The 24,169-nt window shown below is 41.4% G+C and overlaps 1 protein-coding gene across 5 annotated transcripts in view; it reads left to right on the forward strand.

Moving 5' to 3' along the window:
* The window catches only part of SETD5 (SET domain containing 5), a 67,684-nt gene that overhangs the window by 11,152 nt on the left and 32,363 nt on the right, over window positions 1-24,169 (forward strand). For 3 of the 5 annotated variants that reach the window (XM_075183484.1, XM_075183488.1, XM_075183487.1), the window contains exon 2: window positions 17,592-17,656. The gene's annotated coding sequence lies outside the window, so the exon portion shown is untranslated. Of the gene's footprint in view, window positions 1-17,591; window positions 17,657-21,446; window positions 22,545-24,169 lie in introns of those variants that run through there. The other 2 variants (XM_075183485.1, XM_075183486.1) reach the window with 2 other exon arrangements.

Genomic DNA, 24,169 nt, shown 5'->3' on the forward strand with positions numbered 1-24,169 from the left:
ATCATATCCAGCAAGTATATATAGATTCAGGATAAGTGGTGTGTCAGAATAATCAAGATTACATCCAGCTCAGCCAAATATAGCTCTATAGTGAGAATATATATATATATATATATATATATATATATATATATATATATATATATATATATATATATATATATATATATATGTGTGTGTGTGTGTACGTGTATGGATCCTGGTAATCTCTGCTCATGTTGTTTTTTTTTTTTTTCCTTATGCATTGTTTTATATAACTGCTGACAGATTTGTGTGTAATAATTCTGCATGCATTGTAGATGAAATAGATTGTAGGATAGTACAACGTAGCAGCATCCTTCAGCTTAGATTGTGTGTCACCGTATCTAATCCTGTTGCTGTGGGATACCACGTACAAAGGTGTGCGAGTTGCTAGGTGGCCCCCATCCCCCAGTTTCCTCACACCTTTCATGGCATGTTGTTTACTTGCACAATTGCCTATCTACTCTCAATGACATGCCTCTCCCTATAGAGTTTGCCCCCCCCCATATATGCAATATGCAGGGTTTATTTCCTTCAGCCGCCTCTTCGCATACATTCCTTTTTGTCCAGGATAACCTTTTTCTTTTCTTTATTTTGCTGCTGCAACTTTTCCATCATTGGAGGATCTCTCGCTAAAGAGATACTTTGTATTTAAGCCCTTATATAGCAGCCTTCTTCCTTCCCTTTACTGCATGACATTTTGATATATTGAATGTATTGCCTCTGATAAACTGTGTTGTGAATGGATTTATTATGTTTACTGTTATCACCAGGTATAGAGAAAAAAAAATGTATACAGATATGGGATCCGTTAACCGAAATGCTGGGGACTTTTTCGGATAAGTTATTTTTACATAATTTGGAGAACCGTGCCTTAAAATGTAGTGAAGCACATTAAAAAAATCCCCCCCCATCATTCCCAGCACCGCTCCTAGCTTTTGACATCTTGTTACATTATTAGAAGAGCTCCTTGTAGTAACTAGATGGCAAAAAATGTAATCTGTGTAGATGACAAAATTACTGACGTGCAGCATTTTTTTTACTTGAATATTGTAAGTTATGCATATCTGGTTTCTGTATTCCATACCTGTATTACAGCACAGAGCGAAATCCACACCGATAATGTTGCATTTCTTGTTTTAGGGGCTGATATAATATACACTGATGTGCTCATATTGACTTTTCATTTTTAGGAGTTTTTTCTCCTTCCTAACCTTGGATGATGAGCTAATTAATATCCCCATTAATGTCAGTATCGTGCTATGCAATAATGCTCAGTCATTAACTAAGTGCTATAAAATGAATGACTGAAACCACAGATTGGGGAACAAAATACAAGATTTTCCCCGTCATTGTCTGAAGCTTGGTTTAGGCATGAGGATAATGTACATTTGTTTGTGAATGGGTACATACAATTATCGTGCAGATCACTCGATTCATGACCGTTCATGTATTGCACTAGTGCAGGGGTAGGCAACCTGCGGCTCTCCAGGTGTTGTAAAACTACAAATCCCAGCATGCCTTGCCACCTAACTGCTGGTTATCTACTGGCAAAGCATGCTGGGATTTGTAGTTTCACAACACCTGGAGAGCCGCAGGTTGCCTACCCCTGTACTAGTGTGTACGCTCCCACGATAGTGTTTTATTGCACCAAAACACATCGCATGTATTGATTTGGTCTTCTAAACTTCCTAAAAATCACAATAAACGATGGACCGATGACTGACAAATGTGGAAGTGTGTACGCACTCGCGACCAGCAGCGTAGGTAGATATCTGTACGGTGTGCACAGTCACAATCTTTTCAGCAGATGGTTATGAGAGATGAAGAGCACAGATCTGAAGGTAAATTGTGTATCATATGTACATATCAATCTGCATGCTCATCGGGAATTTCAGTCATTGGTAATATTGTTACAGAAATTGCATCTAAAGTAAGATTGCATAGTTGTGTACCCAGCTTCACAGAGACTGCTAGCTTTATGTATATTTTTAATCAGGATTTTTGTTGTGCTTTATATTGACGTTGTAGGTATTTTAGGTGTCTGCTTGTGGGCACAGCACAGTGGCCTAGTGGTTCGCACTTCTGCCTCACAGCGCTGGGGTCATGAGTTCAAATCCCGATCATGGCCTTATATGTGAGGAGTTTGTATGTTCTCCCTGTGTTTGTGTGGGTTTCCTCCCACACTCCAAAAACATACTAGTAGGTTAATTGGCTGCTATCAAATTTGACCCTAATCTCTCCCTCTCGGTCTGTGTGTGTATCAGGGAATTTAGACTGTAAGCTCCAATGGGACAGGGACTGATGTGAATGAGTTCTCTGTACAGCACTGTGGAATTAGTGGCGCTATATAAATAAATGATGATGATGCTTGTGCATATTTCTCTGAGCCGATGAGCAGAATTATATTTTTTTTAGCTAATACAATATTTTACATTGAGAAACAATTATTAGGCAGCTTAGCCCAATAACTACAATTAGGAATGGTTTAGTCTGAGAATAGTCTTGTATTGATCACATATCCTCTTGTACTCGCTCCTTTTGGCTTCAGAAGCATTTGTTCTTTAGCTCAGCTGATACCTTGGGAATGTTTTGGAACACCAGAGGAGGTAGAGGTTCTGGTCAGGGGCGGATTTAGAGAATACATCTACCCGGGGCAATTTAGGGGGCGCGATTTAAGCCCCGCCCCCTTTTTGATATCTGAGTCTGCCAGCGGCTGCATACTATGTGCAGTTCCGTTCAGCAGTGACAGGTAGGGACAGTGTGCTGCCCGAATGCTCTGTTTGTGTTTAAACACAATCAGAGCAGCCGGGCAGCACATTGTCCCTGCCTGACACTGCCGAACGGATCTGCACATAGTGTGCAGCCGCCGGCAGCAAGCCCCTGCTAGGGGGGGGGGGGCGATCGGGCCACTGGTTCTGGTGATGTGAGACATTCGTAAGCAACACACCAAAACCTAAAAGGGGGAAGGAAAACTTTGATGTGTTTTAGTTTTTGTGGTAGGTCTGCTTCCTCTTTGCTCTCTCCACTTGTACATGTCAACCATACTTATTGTACATGACATTAATCAGCCTTTAGTTTCTGTGTTTATGTTGCTTAGGGTGGACAAATGTCTGATTCAGAAGCCAGTTGGTTAAATCTAGGAGAGCATTTAGGGAGCCAGGGATGATGTGTGTCTGTTGACAGCAATAGAAAATATTCCCTGTTGGTCAGAAGCTGGCAGTCACCTTTTTGGACGCATTGGGTACCTGGCTCCTGAGATTTGTCTGGCTCTGTGCTAGGCAATTAGACCTTAAAGCATTAGTGAGGACCCACAGACAGCCGTCCAGACATTGTGGTTCCTCAGTGGGTTTTGCCATTGACTGACCTAGTTACAGATTAACCTATCTTCCCCTGTAATAATCACCTGTGAACTTGTCACTTCACTAATGGTCTACTGACTCCAACCAGGAAGGTTAAATAGAGAAGATAAGAATGCTGTTCTTTCACATATGTAATGTAAGATCTGTTCGTCACATGGGCTTGTTTCTCTGGTCACTATAGCTCCAAGTTATCTGCCATGATTGAGGTACAAGCTATGGTGATGAAATCCAACTCCCATTTACTTTGTCATGTCTGTACTGCAGTACGCTGCCTAATATCCACTATATGAACAGTATTGTATTATGTTTACCTTAGGATCGCGTGTATAAACCTTAGAGGCAAAGTAAGGACACAACATTTGTTGTATGTGTTGCAGTGTATGATGAAATCTACTGTTTTGTATTTCCTTTGGCTGTATGGACAGATTCGTTAACTCAGTTATGTTTATGAAAATGGCCAACTAACTTCTGAGTGTACAGTAACAACCGATTCACTGTATGGTACTGGTTTCTCCCCTGATATTCTGTTTTCTCAAATGTATTAAGGTATAAAGTGCTGTATCAAACTGCACTACATACTAGGTAAAAGGCGTCACTAAGCTGCCCTGGGGGCTGCTACATCTAGCTCCCCCCCCCCAGTGAATCCTCTGGTTCTGTAATACGGCAGGAGGACCCAATCACAAGCTATGAACTCTTGACTGTGGTTTGTGATTGGTCCTCCTGCTGTATTACAAAACCAGTAATCACAAATTGCAGTCTCCTGATTGTGGCTTTTGATTGGTGCTTCTCTCCCCCCCTCTCCACACACACACACCCTCTCTGGCTTACTCCCAGGGATGTAAGAGGAACGGCAAGGAAGAGGGACCCCTTAGTAGATGGTAGTGCAGATTTAAACTTGACTATTGTTTCCTCAACATTTAATGTACCAAATACTTTAATTAGATTGCAAACTTAGGAGAGCTTTACCAATGTTTTACAGTCTGCTGCCACCCACTCCTTTTTTGAAATGGTAAGCTCTGTTATGTAGGCTGTTTATTTTATTTTTTGTGCAACAATACTTAGAGGAAGAAAAGTCACCATTTGACATTAAAATGTGCAGCAAATGCTGTGTATTTCCAAGCTGAATAAGATATATGAAAAACTGGAGTGTTTATATATAACTAAATATATCCATCATACTAATTCACCCCTTTGCATCTCTAATATAAAGCGCATCTGTTACCTAAGGGGGGGCGCTGTCTTTTTTTTTTTTGTAATGATTTATTTTTGAAGTAACTAAGTTCTACATTGGTTCTAGTAGCCTCAGTGCACTGTATGTTGCTCTCCTTTTCCTCCTGCCGACAGCAGTAACACTGCACACTCGGCTAATGCCTCCCAGAACTCTCATGAAGCTGATGAGTCATCCTCACACTCCACGTCTGTGCAGCCATCTTATTACATTCTGTCTATCTCTGCTACATTGTCAAAGATTTCTAATCCTCCAAGTAGCCAGACCTCTGTTCAGTTTGTACCCATCAAATAAAAATGGAATCAGTCTTTATGTGCTTTGCAACTTTTACAGAATCTGGTGGCTTTAATGAAAGAAATTATTTGAAAAATATCAAGAACTGGGCAGCATCATTGACTAATGTCGGCCCCTCTCCTTGCAATCCATTCATTTGTACTACTCATAGAATACTAAATTGCACCTATCTGGTCATTGGGCTAAATGTCCTGATCACAATTTAAAGATGCCCTCTAGTGACACTTTGTTCCTTGGTATAGTCGTATTTGAATGTTCAGAATCCTGCGGTCTGGGTGAAAATCACCAAATTATCCATCGTGTGGGACTAGCAGAAGTGAAGTCCGGATCATTTTAAATCACATTTTCAATCCATTACTGCGAATATTTTTCAATAAAGATGCATTCAGTGTTTTAATTTACTGTGCAAACTATTGCATGAAATATGTTTTTTTTTTTTAAAAAAAATATACATTTTTCCACTTTTTTTTTTATGTTGTGTTTCCCCGTGAGAAATGCCCTTGTTTCATTTTTGCAGAATACAGATGATAAAGAAAGTTTCAGTTCTGGAATTCTTCATTTTCACCATAAATGCAACAATGTAATTTCTTGGTTTCCAGGCAGCCGCTTCTGAAATACACAGGAGCGATACAGTGTTTAACATGCTGCCTGGGAGCACTGTGGACATACGTTCAACATATCTAAACTGGATGTTGTTTGCATGAACTTTGTATGTTCAGATCTGGCAACCTAGTAGTGTAGCTTTATTCCTGAGAGCAAAACTAGTTTCCAAATCCTACTTTTTATCGCATGTTGGAAGTATAGGTGTAAATGTGGGGGAAAATGTTTTATGGCTTCATAATATGTAGTCCCCATAAGTGGGCAGCACAGTGGCCTAGTGGTTAGCACTTCTGCCTCACAGCGCTGGGGTCATGAGTTCAATCCCCAACCATGGCCTTATCTGTGTGGAGTTTGTATGTTCTCCCTGTGTTTGCGTAGGTTTCCTCCGGGTGCTCCGGTTTCCTCCCACACTCCAAAAACATACTGTCTGTCTGTCCCCTTCTCTGTCTGTCTGTGTGTGAGTGTGTGTCTATATTAGGGAATTTAGACTGTAAGCTCCAATGGGGCAGGGACTGATGTGAATGAATTCTCTGTACAGCGCTGATGATGATGATGATGATGATGATGAAGTGCTGAATATGCACTCTGAGATGTCTTAACATCATAAGATGAAATGGTCTGAAAAGTTTTCACAGGAATAGAATTAATGTACACTGCACAAAATGGGGCATTGTATGGCCTATCACATGAGACCGTCAACATGACTGTTGCTGTGAAACGCAGCTTGTTGCTGCTTCCAAACAAACTATATTATAAATGGACCAGTTGCCTGTGAACATGCTTAGATAACGGTTTCATAAATATGATACTCCTGGATTTAAATTGTATTTAAAGCCTAGGTTTTGTAGTGGTTTGTTTTTGCTTTGATGTCCGCGTATCTTAGCAAATTATTGTACAGCCACATGTCCTGTCGTCTTAAGGCTCTTGTCAGAGACTGCTAAAATAATGTTGGTATTATTTAAATGCACATTATATGATGCTAAGCCGTTATTTTCTTAATGAAACGGCCCCTTTTAGAGTGCATGCCAGCTTTACCCCTCCACTTTAGCTGTTTCTTTCAACATGCATTGAATGGTACAGAATGCAGCTTAAGGAAGTTTTAAAAAGGAATCCTAGACCCTTCCGATCCCAAGGTGAATTCAATAGCTACTTGAAAATAGAACAGAATGATGTGTCTTCATACAGGTGACCACGAAAGCAGAATACAGAATGAATGGTGATGTAATGGCAACAACAACAGAGGAAAAGGGACCTTGGAATTGTTATTTGGTATGAAGGTCAGTAAGCAGCGGGTAAAGCCAGGAGAATTCTGGCTTGTAAAGGAAAAAGGCATTAGTAGCAGGCAGAGGCTGGTTATGTTGACATGTATGAAGTGACTGGTAAGATCTTGCCTCCAGTCCTGTGTACAGTAGGTGACCCTACCTCAAAAAGAAATTTAGGAAATAGAAAAAAAAACAAAATGTAGAACTGCTAGTAAAATGGTGCATAACAAAACTTACCAGGTAAGACTTGTAGGGCTAAACATGTACTGCTAGAGGATAGACTGGAAAGAGGGGATATGACAGAAACAGTCAAATATATCAAAGGTATTAATATAGGTAGGGAGGGCCTTGTTCTGCGTGATTTGTAACCGACTGTCCTGCACGGTACAGATTTGTGGAGTCTAACACATAAACAACAATTATAATGATGGATCTTTGGAATAAACTTGCACAGTAAAAGTATCTAGGAATGCATGGACAAACCTGTAGCTGCTATTATAGGGCGCAACACACTGAAAAGAGTAGACTAGATCGATCATAAGGTTCTTTTCTGCCACCAAAATCCATGTTTTTATTTAGACTAAGCAAACATTAGCAGGCTCCATCCACCAGATAAATTCATAGCAGAACTAATGCTGTGTACATGGTTATTTTTTTTTTTTTTTCATCCTATTGCCTGTTCAATAAACAGTTTCTCCAGTCAAGATCATTTTACCAGGAATAAAATCAGATTAGGACCTAAAAGTTAATCTGCTGAAAATAGAGAACATTTGCCCACATTCATCATGAGTGTTTTACTTTAGTGTTTTATTTTTCTCCCTTCTGAATGATGTTGACACTGGGGGGGGGGGGGGTAGATTTACTACAGCTTAGAAAATGGAAAAGTGGCGGTGTTGCCCATAGTAACTAATGAGATTCTAGCTATAATTTATCTGTTACATTCTAGAAAATGATAGCTAGACTGTGGTTGCTATGAGCAACGCTTCCAATTTTAATTTTTAGACGTTTTAGTAAAACTCACCCTCAGGTCTTGTTGGAAATAGCAGTTTCACTGATTAATATAAATGTTCGGTGAATGTTCCAAGAACATTTTCTGTACATGATAAAAAAAAAATGTTTTGATAGACCTTTTTTGGGGGGGGGGATTGGGGGGTGATAACCTCCGCTCTCTCTCTCTCTGTGTCTGTGAGAAAAGCACAAGTAGTACACGGTTTGTATCCAGCACCTGAACAGCAAGCTCTGTGCATTTTGACCTTTGATGTGTGCCCCAAATTGCTCCCTGATACCTTTGTCCTGAGTCCCTGGATCTGATGGGTGTGATCATCCTCTTTATGGCCATTACAGTGTTAACGCTGCCTCGTTAACAGTGACATTTGTGTCCATGACAACCTTGGCATGTAGGAGTGTCTGCTATGTGTGGCATACTTTGTTATTGCAGTGCATACTGTGTGAAAGGCAATACTGATGCAGTTAATACCTTGTTGCTCCTGTCTGGTGATATGGAGGACATGCCTTTCTCACTAACCAGGTGTAGCTCCTCTGTGCCTCTGATCTACACCCACCTTCCTTCCTGCTCTGCATTCACTGGCCTGGGGTATATGTAATGTATGTAACAAAACTGCTGCTGGTATTTATAGGCTGATTCTGCACCGGTGCTTCATACATCACGTTCTTTATATAGCGCCAACATGTTCCACAGCGCTGAATGTCTGTTCACATCTATCCCTGCCCCAGTGTAGCTTACAATCTATATTGCCACAGACTCGCCTCACTGCAGCCAAAAATCACCTTACCAGTGTGTTTTAGGACTGGGGAGCACCCAGAGGAAAGCCATATATAATGGCAAAAGCAGACTTTTTTTTTTTTCAAAATGCTCCCTCCCAATGAAACTTTAAGGAATAAATCCAGAAATAATTTTTTTTTTCCCTTGGCATTTGCTCAGCCCTGATCCGTGCTGTAATGAAAGACAATCCTGCGTAGCCAAAGGCAATAAACACCTATTGAGCCTTTCTGTCATGTGTTTCCCATGGTTTCCGTTTGTTCCATAAGGTTATTTACAGCAGTCCTGATAATAAAATGCACACAGGCTTACACAGGAAATATTGGTTTTGAGATCCATTTTTTTTTGTTTTTTTTTTGTTTTGCTTTTCATTAGAATGAGCGAAGAATACATGTGTTCTTTTTCTTGGGCAGCGTCTGTTCATGTGAGAAATACAAAATATGTGCACCAAAGCAGTATCGTATACACACACACACACGTGTATATATATGTATATATATGTATGTATGTGTATATATATATATATGTATGTATGTGTATATATATATATATATGTATATATATGTATGTGTATATATATATATATATGTGTATATATATATATATATATATATGTGTATATATATATATATATATATATATGTATGTGTATATATATATATGTATATATATATATATCCAAGAAGCAAGTTATGTTCGATACACCGATCTCTTATTCCGTCTGTCTGTCACTGGCCTCGCTTTCCGTCTTGCAAGCATCAAAGTAACCCTATGGGCGATGCTAAAAGGTGTGTTTAAACTGACAATCACATTGAGCGACTTGAATATGGGGATAAAGAAATGCAATCTCCTGATAGGAGGGGGAGTGTTGCTCCCCGGTGTGTATAATGAGGTATCTGCAGTTGTTCTTAAGACACTGAAAGGGTTAGTTGTCTTTTGCACAGATACTGATCATATTTTAGGTTTATGAAGGATAAATGGTAATCTTAAAAATCCTATGACGTAGTGACACAAGGAGCCTTTTCTACATTCTCTGATCAAGTTATATGGGAATAAAACACTATACAGTTTGGATTTCTGCATGGTTATTCTGACTGTCCAATCCTGAACAGTTACATGCACATTCGCTCTGGGCTGGAAGACTACACCAAAAATATTCTCAGTTCTCTCCATACGAGCTGGTCAGTCGACCCTCCTCCAATTATATATACCAGTACGCCAGCCTTTTAATTGGTGGCAGGAGGGTTTGGCGCAGCAGAGTCACACAAACAGGTTGAAGTGTTCGGCTCTGCAGTTATGTGAAAAGATCCAATTGATTAAAATCCCTCTCCCCCTCCTCCTTCCCTGAGAGCTCCAACTGTGTCTCTCCCTGCATTTTATAGAGGTCATGTGTGGTGCAGAGCCTCCATGATAAGACTGGTAATAGGAAATGCCGCCTTCTTCCAGTACAGAGCACAGAGGGAGGATGGGCTGTCAGGTGATGCTGAGAACATGGACTGGCTGCGTGTCTCAATGGTGAGATTCCATGTATGCTGAAGTAACCCCTGACGAGCCCAACGTGTCCTGTCTCCATGGCAACACAGACCCAATCTTGCCAATTTTAAACTTGCACTTTTTTTTTGTTGCATTGATTGCCAAGGTAGATGAAACGATGATGACACCCACCACATATAACCCCCGTCCCTCTGCTGTAATGTAGACTCTGGCCACCTCTCTGCTGCCTTCTGACTAATGCCATGTTTGTGTTGAAACACTATAAGGTGTATTACTAGGGATTGCTCTTTATCATCACTTGCGTGTTACGCCAACGAGTCTTCAGGGTAACCGCGTATATTATTTTTAGAGACGTATTATTGTGCTTAGACCATTCTGTTTCAACATTGCAGTTTATAGTGTGTAATATTAAACTGGTAATTTTATTCTGTGCTCTTTGTAGACCTGATACCTAATATTGCTCCAGTTGACATGGGGATAACTGTTACAGTTTTAGGATATTAGCATCATTTATATAGCGCTACTAATTCTGCAGCGCTGTACAGAGAATGTCATTCACATCAGTCCCTGCCCCATTGGAGTCTAAAATAACCCTTGTGTGTGTGTGTGTTAGGGAATTTAGTCGGCAGCCAATTTTTGGAGTGTGAGAGGAAACCGAATCACCCGGAGGAAACCCATGCAAACACAGGGAGAACATACAAGCTCCACACAGATAAGTCTTTGGTCAGGAATCAAACTCGTGACCCCAGAGCTGTGAGGCAGTGATGATGACCACTGAGTCATATGGAAGGATTTGGTCTATTTACACCTGTCTGGTTTCTGAGGTATAACTACCTTACTTTTCTCCATTACTCTGTCATCCATAACTGCCTGCTACTACTGGATGCATTTGATTGGGACCTTTATGGTTTTTTTGGTATTCTACACTCATTTCTTCAGGGTGGTTCAGATTACTGTGATCCTACAAATGCACTCAGTTCTATATGTGACTTATTTAGCCAAGATAACACAATGAAACTGAAACAAACCTTTCACGATCAGGGCCTTAGAACCATTTTTCAGCTCTCCCTTATGCTCTGATGTGTCTGTGCTTTTTTTTTTTTTTTTTGCACAGGAAGGAGACTGCTTCACGCAGTAGCCTTACATTCCACAGGGGGTGGAAGAATTATTAGATTGAGGTCACAGAAGAGATCACCAGAGCAGTTATCCATTATATTTTTGTACGTGATTGGAAGTGAAAAGCAGGCAGCGAACCTCTATCTCGGAGTCAGTGCTGCATTTTCCTCTGGAATAAGATTAATGTTTTCTGCATCGCAAAGAGAAATGGGGAGTGTAGGGCGAGGGATGTTTCCAGAAGTTGTCTGACAGTGATCCATGAGCCGGGAAGTTTGTTGCGCCCTGAACTATTGGTTGAACTTGAATGTGGGATATGTATTGGGTGTGTGTGTGTGTGTGTGTGTGTGTGTATATATATTTATATATATATATATATATATATATATATATATATATATATATATATATATATTTACACATACATATGTGTGAATGTGTCTCACGTCTGTATTGACAGTGTTTCAAGTTTGTTTAACAGGAAAGGTTTACTCAATTTCTTTATATTAAAAGTGCATTTTTATATTCTAAATCAGTCAATGTCTCCTATCATGCGGCCAATAAGAAAGCCGAATCCAGGGATGAAGTTGTGTAGCCATATAGCAATCAGCCTTTATAGCAGACCATCTGTGGCTCTCTGTGAAACTACAATATCCAGCATGCTTTGCCAGTAGATAGCCAGCTGATGGCTAGCAGGGCATGGTGGGACTTGTAGTTTCTCACAGCACAGGTTGGGTACGGTCTTTAGTAGCACTGTGAAGTCTTTGCCATGATTATTTGCTGACCTGGACCTCAACTATTTGCCAGAAAGGCTGTTGTGCCTGAGAGTGTGAGTGGGCTGCACTGTGCTCTGAAGCTTTTGTTAAAGTGGTCCTCGCAGTCTAACCAGCCCCCAGCACTACTTTCATTACACTATAACGGAGACTCACCCTCTGATACTGGACTTTGTTAGGGCTGACACCAGTAGTAAACTTGTGAGTTGTCTAGTGAGTGATGGATGATTTCATTAGGGTGAAGAAAACAAATTGTTACATATGTAACAATGTGCTCTGGCCTGTTTATTTACTCCTAATACATGGTAGTGGTGGGAAGCTTTAAATGTTACCATGGCCTCCCTGTGTGTCCTGCCTCCACCAAGAGTGTTTGAAAAGGAGCCACCTCCTATGATAGTATCTGCTTATCAGCATTACCTCTTCATACAGCCCTACAGCAGTTTTGTGATTGGCTGGCTTAGAAGATAGGGATATTTGTTATGATTAGGGCTGTATAACTACTGAGACAGCGGTTGTGGGATAGACCAGTGGTTTCCAAACTGGGTGCCGCGGCCAGGGCCAGTGATAAGCAAGGCGGGGGACTACTTGTTAATTATTTTGGCTTAGGGGTGTCTTTAAAAAAAAATATATATATATGGAGGCCCTAAAGGTTCCTCGAACTGAGAAAGTTTGGGATCCACTGGGATAGAGGGAATACTTATGTAGGAAGTCACAAGTTCAGACAAACTCAGCAGTGCGCTGCATGTGGTCCCTTAGTTGCTTACCACTAACTGGCATAACCATAGCCCCTTGTGTGTATACACACACGCTGCAGCAAACATCTATAGCAATGCCCTCTACCACATGGCTGCCTGTGTGACCTCCTAGGACTACCAGCAAATGGTTTAACCTTTAGATAGACAGGAAATCTGTATTTAAGTGATATAAAAGTGAAATAAAATCCCCTAGAAGAGAACTGAAAGCTGTGAGTCATTGATGGTTGAAAATACTCTTTACATTCTTAATAGACATGATAAATATTACTGCATTAGTGCAGCAGAAAGGTGCTGAAGACCGCCTCATACATTATGGTCTGCAGGCCATAGAGGGACCTGCTAGAGGCCATCTAGAACGTACAGCTGGGAAGTATCTTTCAAAGGAAGTAGTGCAGAAAGCGGAAGAAGGTCAATGTGTTTGATTGACAGCTGGTGGGGGAGGGGGCGTCTAATGGTGGCATAGCTTGCAGGCAGAAGTATGGAAGAGGTGGGATTATGAAAGCATACCTGAGAGCTGATGCAGCTCCTCTGAATGTAAAAATATTACAAGAGATATGTGGTAGGCTCTTTTATTTAGTATATTTCTTAATACACTATTTTGATCATCTTATTTATCACATAGCATTATTTAGGTACTAAATCGTAACACTACAGCGACACTATAATGAATGTTAATCACTTCACTAAAAGTTCTGAATTTTGTACTTGTCACTATAGACCAAGACACGCTACCAAGGTGAACGGTTTGTGGAGACGGAGTGGTTTTATGTTTGGTTGAGCGGGATACCTATACTGTATTAGGGAGGTTTAGTAGATGAGCTGATTGAGTTATTGGTAATGCATTTTGCAGAGTGTGAGGGTGGAGGGAGGGAGATTTAACCCTTGTGCTGCAAACCAGGCCTGCAGTGCATAATCTTACAGTGCACCTCAGGCCCAAAGGCAGCGAAAAGGTTTAAGGAGAGAGACAAAGATCCACTGAGGAGCCCCTGAGTCTACTGGATTATTGATACTGCTCCTCTGTCTGCTCCCTGCCTCTCTACACCAAGATTGCATCATCCACGGCAGAGCTGCCAACTTCTCCTTTCTGTACAAAGAGGGAGGCAGACAAGGCCTTGTCTCTTCAGAGGCTTCTCCCGTCTTCCTGCCTCTTCCTGAAACCTCGCTGAAGCCTGGCGTTTCCTAAGAGTCACCTTTGTTCTCAAGTCCTCTCTTTCAGTCTCTTCATGAGCCTCCTCCCCCATCTGCTTCCTCACAACCTTACAAAGTTCATCTTTTTCATTTGGTGCTGACCTCTTTCTTTTGCTTTACATTTAAAATTATGTGTGGGACCTTAACCTTCCTGAGTTATTTGTGTACTGTTTTTTTTTATTTGAATGCAGTGTAGTATTTGTTTGATCAGATATTATATTGTTGATCGTCTCCCCCTAAATATGAGGCGTATATTTTTATATATATATATATATATATATATATATATATATATATATATATATATATATATAATATATATTCCTTCATGTACAGAGCCTCTAGTGAAGGTCCCACTTTGTGCTGTCATCTCTACAGGATGGAGGCAGCCGTTTTATACACTGATACAATCTCTGATAATGTAGCTTATGGATGCACCTAATTAGTGATATCACTGGTTACTAGTGAATGATATGGTGATTACTGGTTCAGCACACACAACGGGTCCCTTTCCTGTGTGTGGGGGGAGTATTTTTTTGTGTGTGCTATTGGTTGGCGACTGGATTGCACACCTATTTTTTTTTTTCTGTGTGCTATTTACATCTACTGCCATACATACTATAATGTGCTATTGATAGCCGGGTTTCTTTCAGCTAAACAGGTGCTGCTCTTATCTGTAAGCACCATATTATTCATTAGTTAACCACACAAAACCCTGCTCCATTGCAGTGCAAGCATTATAGGTTCCCCCATTCGTAATAGAAATATGCACACACATTGTCCATTCCAGTCAAAGCACACACATGCTGCGCATAGTCTGTGTTTTAAGACGCAAGCAGCCATCTGGTCATCTTAACTCTAGCGAGTCTGCTATGAGTTTCACCTTTTTGTCCCCTCTTGCAGCATGTAGACACTTGAAACGGAAGCTCCATGTGACCTAGGGTGTAAAGCTGCCTATTCCCACAGTGCAGCTTGTACATGTGGATGGAAAAATCATACCTTTTGCTGTAGGGCAGCCACTGTTTTGCAAAGTGAGATTTGACCCAAGATACCACACTGACGAGACAAGTTCAATGTCCTATGTAGCGGAAAATGACCGGAGAGTGCCCAGCATCTGCCATGTGTGTGGTCACTGGCCTGTAATGATATAGCCGCCCTCCCCTTATGAGAAAATGATTGTGCATGTGTTGACAGTAGTGTACATTTGGGGGAGGGTTAGGTATCTTTACAGAAATTCATAGTCCTAATTGTTTTGTGATTTATTAAAGCACAGTAGCCCCTGCCATATTGAGTATGAGGGTTGAATGGTGACTGTACATGGATTTTTAAGAAAACACGAGTAATCAATATAAACTTACAATGGAGCAGAGGAGGAAGCAGTGGTATTATGGGTAATGGCTTTTTCCCCTGTGATCTTAGGTTTTCTTGCTTCCAGAACACACAGTAACTGTTTTAAAATTACATTGGTGTGAATGTTTGCTTGCTCTATGCCAGGCAAAGCTGTCTCTCTCCAGGTATCGTGAAACTACAAGTCCCAGCATGCTTTGCCTGTAGATAGCCAGCCGATAGCTGGAATAGTATGCTGGGACATGTAGTTTCACAACACCCAGAGACACACAACTTAGCCTGGCCTTGTTGGTACTGGTTATAGAAGGATTTTATTAGTCTCCATCATACTGAATTCATTGCTTGTCATACATATAACTGAATATTCAAACAAATGCTCTTTTCCTCTAAGGAGATATTAGTGATCTGGACTAGGCAATGGATTTCATTACCTTCTACGATGTTTTTTTTTTTTTTGTTTTACTGCTTTTTTTAACAGTATATTGCCATATTATCAAGTGAAATTATATCAAATGACTGACCTGTAAGTGTCCCTTCTAGTTTATGCTGCATGACTCCATAATACATTGATCCTACGTTTTTGGAAAGCATTTGAGCAGCTTAGATGATGTACTTAACAATGTCTTTGTATGCTCTGCCCGATACAGCCAAGTGTGTTAAAGGGAAAGTATAGGTTATAAATGAGGTTCATTCTCACTTTTTACTTCTAGAAACGTTCAGTAGAATTTGTGGCCCTGCTACTATGTTGCTCTTTCCTTTATGAAACTTGCAGGTGCAAATTCACATTCATCAGTTGTTATGCACATAAAATACGGTGCAGTTACAGCTTTCTATTATTTGGAAATAAAATATTATTTATATAACGGTGCTTAGCCAAATTGTCATGCTTTGGGTAGCTGTGCAGCTTTGTCAAACAATTGCTAAACAAAACAACAACAGATCTGTCATAGCAATGAAAACCTCTGTGTAATGGGCTTCAGCCATGGTGGGCTTGAGACGAGTTGCGTGTGTATCAGTCAATTTAGCCTAGTCCTTATTTTCTCACTGAAAAGCTCATAACTTATATTTAGAGTTTCATTATTATAAGCGAGTCAAACTGGAAATAGTTCATTATGTTTTATATCTTGTTAGGAAATCAAGTATTTGGTGCACATTGCCATATTTCTGTTAAAGTTTATCACATCCTAAATCACTGGATAACTGACCCGTTTGAAGCAATGCATGCTGCAGCAGGCAGAAGCCTTTGATGAGATCTGATTGCAACGTCTGAATAGCCTAATCACTGACGTGCTGGTTCGGTGGTTGTAAAATGTATCAATTGCAGCCGTTTTCCTTGGCATCATTTTTGATTTAAGTTTGTACTTGTAGGATATTGGCGTCTCTGGTCGTTTTTAATATTCTTTAAATCTATAGGAAAATTCTATTTGTCTTTCATGAAAGCATGAGTCGGCAGATAATCTTCCTGCCCAATTTAATAATTTGCTGACATGCTGAAAAACCAATACAGAGGCGTTCTTCTCAGTTTGATGACGTACTAAGTAGACTCTACTGTAATGTAATCACTATCTGGGCTTATTGAGAAGTGTCTTCCTAGTATACGATGGAACATTATGAATGTAATGTGGAATAAAACGTGCACAATGTAGTGTGTGTAACCATAAACAACATTGTGTTATAAACACAAGTGTTGTGTTAACCCCTTGCTATGCCGGCCTAATTTTATGTGTGCATGAATTGGTAATTCGGCCACAGCGGGGTTTACTGAACTTTGACATCTAGATTGTCCTGTAATAATCTTCCTTGATGTAACTTTAAAAGTGCCTCTGTGATTTTCTGTAGCGTAGAAATAAAGCATTCTGCTTCCCCCCCGGGGTGTCTCTCTGTCTGTAGCATGGTGTTATAAGGTCCTCATCTGCAGCCTGTCACAAGCGTCTCCCAAGCTCCTCTACGCTGTGTCCCCTCTACACATTTCATAGTACTTTATAGGCTTAGACTTATACACACTACTGCACATCAGATTCCCCCCCCCCCAATCCCACACACTGCTGGAGAACGTGTTGTGATATGAAACCTTTTGAGTATGTCTTGGTAGTGACAAGAGGATACCGGGAAGAGAGGGTGTGACGGTGCTAGGGAGAAAATCTCAATACATGATAATCCAAGGGACGCCTCTGGTAGCCACATTAATGCTAACTCTGGTCCCTCACCTGTCACTAGAGGGCAATGTAAACATATCATTTACCTGCCATCTATCTATGTGACTAAACATTTACCTGGGCCGGTAAATCTGAATGCAGATACTTAGAACAAGCGATATGATATGTTGGGTGTATATGTGTTCTCGTGTTATAATATGTCCCTTCTTATCTTTTAGCAGACCTCCAAGGGACAGCGGGAGAAGAGATTACTTGAACCTGGCGGCCGCAGGCCAGTCTAAAGGTAAATGTGTACCACCAACTTGTCCCCCCCCCCTCTCCGTACGTGTTGTGTTGCGGCCCTGAATGGGTTAATAGAATATCGTGTTTTCTTCTGGAATTGAGATGTTCTGTCTAATTGAGCCAAAATGATGGAGCGAATCCTCTATGGGAAGATTTGGGGTCAATAGCTTCTCCAACCACACCGAGGTGTCTGATAAATTGCAGCGCCTCCTGGGGACAGGATGAAGGAGGCAGGGCAGCCTGTCTGCCATTAGCACAGGGTGACAGCCGGGCAGCAGATCTCACTATTGATTTAGAAGGAGCTGGGAGGTTAGGACGTGCCTGCCTTGTTACTGCCGGGAGTCTTGCTGCAGAATGCCAGCTGCGGACAGGAGGAGAGGAGGGGAAATCGATAGAGAGAGCACAAGTGATTTGGTGCATATTCCAGGAGACAGAAGAGCTATCTCTAATACGCAGTGCACAAAGATAAAAACATAGCAACTCACTTGGTGGCTTATTTTTTTCAGCATTTATGGAATGACAGAAAGAAACGTAGAATACCACGTTTGTTGGTATAAACTGTGAAAAGTTTATTTAGGAAAGTGACGCTGTGCTTCACACCAAAGACCCAGCTTCTTTTTTTTTTTTTTTTTTTTATCTTGTCTTTTTCTACAAATACATGAAAAGACATTGAGAATATGGAGGCTATATAGACCGGCTCACTCTCCTGCCTGGTGATGATTGCGGACCAATATGGAGTCTGGAAACGTAATAATGGCGTTGGCTTATGTGTGTTTAAAGGTTGCTCCAGTTTTTAGTATTTGGACAACAGAGAGCTAGAGCTAACTTTGTCTTTTGGGTCCCATGATTTGTTTTTTTAATGGCAGTGATAGTGTAGAGTTATCCCTTTTACTAAATCATGGGTTATGTTGGTAGGACTAATCCAAGAGGACCTTTTATTTCTCTTCAATAACGCCACGTACGGTTTTCACGTCGTGTTTGGCAGCATAGAAATGAGACCTTTCCCATGTCTGTACCTGCCGTGTTCTAATGATAAGGCATTGGATTGTTTATATCTGAAGCTTCAAATAATCGCCAATAAAAGAGACCATTTTAGTAGCCTTTGAGTTTTATAAGCTGCATTATGGGCAGAGAGTAAACTGGTAGTACCAACATATATATGAACTGTTGTTTTCTTTGAAATAGTCGCCTGTGTTTAGTGATCCAATCATTTTAGTTTATATTTTTCGGTGTTCAGGCTGAATCCTGGACATGTTGTTCTTGCATCTGTTACCCACACACAGTGGAGGTAGCCATATTGTAGGCGGAAACCAATTTTCTGCAGAGTCTGCAGCCAATCAGTTAATTAGTGACATCACTATGCCCTGTGCCTCAGTGAAGTCTATAATTGTAAACACCAGGGTGGACTGAGGCTTGTTATTCCCCCAAAGCTGAGGAGGCGCAGGTTACGTACCTTTTTGTTCTTGTCAAACTTGTTGGGTGTGGTATCATATGAGGAAGTGTGAGAGGAAGATAACTAAAGTAGGAGACTGTTTGAATAAACAAAATGACATTAAAGAGAGTGCCATAGATTACCGTATATAGGCTTTCCTCTATGTCACCTCAGCTGGGTATTAACCACTTCATTTATATCTTGAAATCAGATTCCCAGAAGGATATGATTTGTCTTGTCTATCTTAGAGCTAATAGTAACCAAGAAATGTATCTATTGTGCTTGTTATATTACTGTGACCTCAGAAATATAGTTTAATAGGAGCTTCTGTGAATTCCAATAGCAGTATCTTTGCATGTTTTCAAAATGTAGTATTAGTGGAGAAAGTGCAGTCTGTAGTGACATCGCAGCAATGTGCGCAATGGTTGGGCAGCCTGTAGTGACATCGCATTAATGTGCGCAATGGTTGGGCAGCCTGTAGTGACATTGCAGCAATGTGCGCAGTGATTGGAGAACCTGTAGTGACATGTCAGCAATGTGCGCAATGATTGGGCCGCCTGTGATGACATCGCAGCAACGTGCGCAGAGATTGGGCAGCCTGTGGTGACATTGCAGCAACGTGCGCAGTGATTGGGCAGCCTGTGGTGACATTGCAGCAACGTGCGCAGTGATTGGGCAGCCTGTGGTGACATTGCAGCAACGTGCGCAGTGATTGGGCAGCCTTTAGTGAGATTGCAGTAATGTGCGCAGTAATTGGGTATCCTGTAGTGACATCGCAGCAATGTGCGCAGTGATTGGGGTTTACTTCCACACTGAGTGTATGTATCCAATTTGCAGCACTAAACCATTTCTATGTGTGATAATGACCAAGCTGCTTGGTGTTGAAGCCCTATTAAGAGCTGCAGAGAAGGTTAAACAAAATGGAGTTTGAAGCGGAAGAAAGGGCAGGACAGGCGTTCCCAAGGGGAGTAAACAAAACCATTTAGCAGCACAGAAGGCCGGGCATATCTACATTTCCCAAATGCTGCCCCTCAAGGGTGTCATGTTGTATTGATGTGTATATGGGCCGATTTACAGGAGTTACTTATTTGAAAGTGTTATTGTCCTTTAAGGCTTTGTTGACTATGTTCATACTTGATGTTTGTGACATGGTGGAAAGAAATGTCAGAGATCTGAACCAGTGCTAAATAAGAAGAGCTTTCTGGAGATGAGCATCAGAATGCAGCTTACTGCACACATTGTAAGATACTTAAAAATGCTCGGAAATATAACAAATGAAACCAGCAGCATATCCTGGCGCTACTGGTATCAGGATTTAGCAGTAAAGACACCAGGAAAGTCTGATACAGTCCGAAAAAGTGAACAATAAGTTAGGCCAGTGTTGGCTAACCTGTGACACTCCAGGTGTTGTGAAACTACAAGCCCCAGCATGCTTTGCCAATATATAGCAGCTTATTGCTGGAAGTGTATGCTGGGACTTGTAGTTTCACAACACCTGGAGTGTCACAGGTTAGCCAACACTGAATTAGGCGCTTCTAGATCAGTGACGAACGAGAACAGGCGGCCCTCTGAGCCTTCACCTGCGACCCCCAGCTCTTTCCTGCTTTATTGTCAGGTGTTTGTTATAGCTTGTAACACTTCTGTAAAATATGTTATTACAGATAGGTGTCTTTTTGATTAAATATATTGTTTTACCTTATTACTGAGATTAAAGGTAACATGCAGCCCTTTTGAAGTGTTTTCAAGTTGGCCATCGCTGCCGTGAAGAAACCCTAATTATGTTGTGAATAAACATATTATTTAAGACATTGAGGCTTGTCCTGGATAAGTATGGAGTAGGTCGCATGTGAGCTTGCTCTCCCTAACGCATCCTGTTTAACATCTGTTTTCAGTGATTTCCTGACCCCTTCCTACTCCTAGATTGTGCAGGATTTCGGGGGGAAGCCCCCTGACATCATTGCAGCATCTGCAGTGTCCTGGAACTGCCGCTGAGAAGACCACACGGCCTGGACATGTGAGGAGGCGCCAGTTTGGAAGTTCAGGGTGCATTTTCTTGCCACCATAATATTGGGGCAGATGCATGCCTCTGCATCCTGCTGTATATCTATCCTGGTGCTGCTGACCGTGAACAGGAGAGAAGGATACCTGCCTGATTTAAGATGCAACCCAATCAGCTGAATGGGGGTATATTCTCCGAGGCCACAGATCTACAACTGGAGTAGTCGCCTGTTCCGGCACATAGAGGTGTTCTTGCTGAGTCTGTATTAACATCTTGTTCTCTGGAGGCTTACCTGGTGCAGAGACCTGCGGATCAACCCCCCCCCCCCCCCCTCCCTGCTGAACGGAGGATCCAGGAAATGTGTGGAAGTGTACGTTGGGGTTATTCCCTTTAATGAAAGGAGCCAGGGAATATAGGAGCATGAATATTCTCTTCCCTTTACCCCCTATATTACGAAAGGACTTTTTGACAGTAGGCACTTTTTACTGGAGGTAATTTTTAATAGACTGGTCCTATATGACAGAGCTATGACCTGGGATTACTGCTGTGGTCACCACTGGGTGACATTGTAAGGAGCTTTCTGTTGCATCCCGTTAGGAGGTGGATACAAGGGGCTTCTCCTAGGATTGACCTGTTTTCATGATTACGACTTCGTATTGCAAAGCACTTGTATCCTGCAAGAACATACTCGGTGAGCTGTCTTGACAAACTGTCTTAACCTAATCTTCCTGGTGCCGTCCTAACCTATTCTACCTGGTGCCCTCCTGGTTACTACCGAACTGTAACAGATACCTGCTTCCCTCTTGCTTTGTTTTGAGAAATTTTTCTTACTCCAAGCTTTCTGACAGGATGGGAAGGACAAGTCAACGGGGTACTGAACCTGCCCTTCATCAAGTCTTGTTGGCTATATCTGCCTCTGAAGACAAAGTGACGGCCAAAATAGAAGAGGTTCAGTCAGATGTGTCATTCATGAGACGTGATCTCCAAGAAATGGGAGTGAACGGGAACATTGAAGTTCTTTCCTTGAGGATACCATTCCAATCTGGCCTCAACACAAGCTGTCGGATCTGGAGGGAATGCAGAGAAGGAATAATATTAGGTTTGTGGGTCTACCAGTACGGGCTGAAGGAGCATTTTGGAAGCGGGCCCACACAAGAATTTGGTAGGCATTTTTTTCCCCCAGTTTGCACATTGGGCTCCGCCATGATATTTCATTGCAAAGTTTCTGCACTATAAAGACCGAGATGCTGTGCTTAAGTTGAAATCCAAATATTCTAATATTGCTCTTTTTCTGGATTTCCCCATGGATGTACTAAAAAGTTTACGCATGTTGAGGAGCTTGCAGGATCTTCAGTTGCCATATGTGATGCTGTTTCCAGGATCTGGCTGATGGAAGATGACTTTTATTTGCCAGCCCTCCGGAGGCCATCGACTGGGTGGATAACGTACAACCAGCAGGTGCGCAAGCAGGACAGAGATATTTTGTTTTCTAATCCTTGCTCACGGAATCTTGTACCACAGGTGTGATCTCTGGGAATTCATCCTTAGTTAAGTATCACTCGTTGATGATGATGTAGTCTGTGAGCTTATAGTGCACATGTGTGTTCTATATCTATGTAAAGGGGACTTTTTTATTTAACATTTAATGCTTAACACTATGTTGTGTACGGGAATATTAATATATAGGGGAGCTCCGGGCTTTAAGGCCAGTAAGTAGTAGTTCCCATCTCCTTCTTTTTCTCCCCCCCTCTTACGCTCTCATATACTTTTGTTACAAACAGGTTGTCTTAAGTCCCTGTGTTATCGCAGGTGTTTCCTCTATACTAAATAGTAAAGTAGTGGTTTTGGGAGGGCATGAAGGCAATTATTGTTTGGATTACAACATGCCAAAGTTGCAGTTGGTGTACAGTGTGGGATTGTGTATAGGGAAAGGTGGTAATAAATATGGAAGGTTATGTGGGATCTTGGGTCTCGCACAATGTATGACTTACTGTTAGACGGTTTGTACAAGGCTGGGTGCGGATATTAGAGAGGAAAGTGTGTGACCCTAGCAGTGCACTTTCTTTAGACTCGTCGGTAACATACAAATGCTACTGCATTAAGAGTGGAAGTGATGGAATGTCCGGGGCCTAGAAAATGATTAGATAAAAAGTACTTTACTAGGGCAGATTAGAGGTATGGTCCTGACTTGACATGTCTTGGTTATACATGTTCAGTGGGCAGCAGGGTTTGCCCTTTGAAAAGGCCCTTGGTGGGGTGGTCTTAACATGCCAGACATTTGTGCGTTTGATTTGATTAGGTGGTAGGATTCTTAGGTGGTAGGACCCTTAGACATGTCTTTATCAAGCCATGTTTTTTTGGGGGTTTTTTTTCTGGACATCCAACAACCAGCACATTAATGTATTATAAAATGAAGAAGATCAGTGCATTGAGAATTGATCCATAGACCCTTCTTCTGGTGCCGTTTAATTTGGTCACCATGGATTTAGTGGTGTAAAGAGCACTCTGCTGTTGCTTGCGGTGTTAATGTTTGTTGAAGAGGTGCACAGAGAGCATGCGTCTGTTGTCAGGCCTTGGAAACGTGTCTTATTAATACACAAACATGCTTTAGCTTGTACTTTTTTTTTTTTTTTGGACATGGAGCCAGCTTGTGTCCTAAACAATGTTCACACGGAGCTTTCCCTGTTCCCCCATCGGAAGCATTTCCTTGTGTTGGAGATGAACATTGTCCCAGACACGGATGACATCAGCTACTTTGAGCAGAATCAAGCTGCCATTTCTTATCTAAAAGGAAATGATGTGCTGAAAACGACTTGTTTGTGTTACAGAGGCCTGAAAATCCAATTCATTACACTATTTGGGGTTGTGAAAAATATTGGCACAAGTTACTCTCTTGGTGGTTTCAACCATTCTGTAAAGATAAACGTCAAACCAACACCCTGTAGGGCAAATAGGGCTAAATGTTTAATGGCCTGAACTAGATGCCGCTTTCTTGTTGTATATTGTGGTTTTCTAGTTACTCATTAACGAGTATGTATCCAAGGAGTATGTAAACCAAATCGGTGACTCTGTGATATTTTAAT

The sequence above is a fragment of the Mixophyes fleayi genome, chromosome 8 (assembly GCF_038048845.1).
Source record: "Mixophyes fleayi isolate aMixFle1 chromosome 8, aMixFle1.hap1, whole genome shotgun sequence".
In the NCBI taxonomy this organism is placed as follows: domain Eukaryota; kingdom Metazoa; phylum Chordata; class Amphibia; order Anura; family Limnodynastidae; genus Mixophyes; species Mixophyes fleayi.